Consider the following 2921-nt stretch of genomic DNA (forward strand, 5'->3'; position numbering starts at 1 on the left):
GCACTTCACTGAACTATTCCAAAACAACTCATAATAATAGTGTTCTCTTGTGCAATGAGAAAAGTGTCCTCGTTCCAATATCTGAGAAAACCATACCTGCAAATAAAAAGATTGTATTTGGCCTCAACTAGATTCCAGTGCATTTCTCTTTGTAGTGATAGTGAAATCCACAGCTTGATTTACAAGCACCATACAAACCCAGCTGGTATTGGGAATAGGAAAAGAAATTTTGACTTTCAGAATTTACCCATTTTAAATGAACGTCACTTATGAAGAACAAAGAGAATGATTAGATGTCATTTTAACATATCTGATTAAACATATCTCTTACTAAACACATCTAAAAAGTTTTTCTAATCATCTCTCAAACCTAGTCTTCCAATAATCTAAGTATTCTCATCACTTCAGGTACACGAAACTTGAGAATCCTGGACTAACTAACAATACTGGGCAACCTGATGGCACTTTTATCGATGTAAAATTAGAACAACTGTATAACTTCAAAGTCATTTTAACATAGAAACAAAGAGGGATGAGAAAAAATAAAATCTATAGATCCTTTCAAGGCATTTCATTACAAAGTGATATCCATATATCACATCAGTTTTCATATCTACTTCGTATAGTTGTGACCCTCTGCTCCCTCTTTAAATTAAAATTCATCCACTTTTTATATGAGTCCATCTACTTTACAGCATGAATAGCCCTACTGCCTCCACTGTTTCTCATATTTCTGTAGAGCCAACATGCTTGTCATGTTCTCTACTCCTGTTGCTTTCTTTGTTTTCTAATTACTTTAACAATGAACATTTGATTTTCACTCTTCTTTTGGGAATCTATACAGTGGCCATTATCAAAATATTTACAGTTGCTCTTTATCAGAGTAGTTTTGATAGTCCTTGAACTGTGGTAACATCAAGGCAAAAACTTTTTTTATTACTATTATTAACTACTACTTAAGATTTATTCATCATTTTTGCCTGCTGTATTAGAGCTCTTGTAAATATAGATGTCATTAAACATAATGGAAACCATTGTGTTTTGGTTTTTTTAAGTCGCATAAAATCCAATGAAATACACTCTAGTTCCCTCCATGTTACAGCTCTGTGAAAATTATTTATTGCTCCAAGATCTGTCACACTCTCTGTTAACTACAATGTTTGTGAAGTCAGTGCCTAACATTAACCTGAAGAATTTAAATAATAAAGGACATTACATGTAGCATTTACAATACCACAGTCTTAATACAAATGAAAAGAAATACTATCTAAAGAAAAGCATTTGTTATGTCTAGTGATACAATGGGCAATTGTTTCCTTTCACTCACATATCATAGTATTCTGGATTATAGCAATAATTTGTGCCATTGTATGCTTCCAACTGTAATGAATAGGAAAATGAACTTATTTGCCTGGAGGCATACATTTTCCAAAGGGATTAAGTAATTGCTGCATGTGCTGTCTATAACAATCTCAAACACTGCTTTAAAAACTGCTGGCCACAACTTAGCTGAATTATTTAATAACCGGGGAAAAAAAAAAGAACTAAAAATTGGTCAACTGATTGCCTTGGTAATCATCTGTCATTGAAGGATTGTATATGCAGTTTTTTGGCACAATTTTATTTTATTTGGGACAGGAGACAGGAAAGCAGTTATTCCATAGACAAGTGGTTAGAACACTGGCCTGGAGGGCTGGAGACCCAGGTTCAGATCCTGTCTATCTCAGCCCCCTCCCCCCTGCAGAGCTTCCATCCACCCTGACCTGCCCACCCCTACCCACAGTTATTTTATTCAGGCTTTTAGGACCAGTGAACACTGGTAAAACCAGCTCTGAGAGCACAATTCAGGGAGGTTTGGTTGCTGGAGTGGGAGGCTGGGGAGGTCTAGAGGGCAGAATTTAAGAGCCATAATGCAAGGAGTAAGGGAGCGAACAAGATATGCTGGAAACTGCAGCACATGAAATACAGTATGATCTGATTGATATCACAGAGACATGGTTAGACAGTCTTAGGACCAGAATGCCAACACTGAGGGTTACTCTAAATTTTGGAAAAACCTGTTGGGGAGAAAAGGTGTCACCTTGCATGTCAAAAACACATTCAATTTGTTACCTGGTTCAGGAGGAAGAAAATAGCAGAATATAATACAACGGGTAAAGATGAAAGATGACAGATGCAGCACCAATATAATACTGGGGGTTTATTGTAGGCCACCAAGTCAGGAAGAGCACTCTTCAAAGAGGTGACAAAACTATCCAAAAGCTCTAAGATGCTACTGATGGTGTAGCATGAACTGAACTAATGTAGCTGATGTTAACATAAAGTGTAATAATAGTGAAATATAACCATGTTAGTCTTGTCCTATATGCAACTTGAAAACTCCATTTTGTATCATTCTGCTTGACATAAGTAAATGAACTCTGCATAGCCTTTATGTATGTGTGTGTGTAAAAGGGTGAATGGTGAGTGAATGGCATAGAGACAGGAGAAGAAGATTTAACTGTTTATGTAAGCAAGAAGGTACTAAATGTAAGTTACCAGTCAGTAAACTAATTAATGAATGGCTGAAGAATCCCTTTTAGGCCTAGGGCACAAAGAAGATAATGAGGAAAAGGAATGCACAGTCTGCTATGCCCTGGGCCTTGGGGGCTCGGCAGCACAGGCTGCTTTGCCCCAGGCCGTGAGGGCTTGGCGAAACCGGAAGTGCCATGGTGGGCACTTCCAGTTTCACTTTAACTTACAAGCCGGCATGCCAGTTAATAGAACATGCCAGCTTGTAAGGTGCCAGTTAACAGAGCTTTTACTGTAGTATCAAACAATTTTGATTTTCTTTAAAAAAGTAACTGCTTGGGTGGATGAGGGGAACACTGTAGATAGATATAATGTATCTACAGTGGACTTCAGCATTGCTTCTCATAAAC

The sequence above is a fragment of the Gavialis gangeticus genome, unplaced genomic scaffold, assembly GCF_001723915.1.
Source record: "Gavialis gangeticus isolate Ggan-Ray unplaced genomic scaffold, GavGan_comp1, whole genome shotgun sequence".
Lineage (NCBI taxonomy): Eukaryota > Metazoa > Chordata > Crocodylia > Gavialidae > Gavialis > Gavialis gangeticus.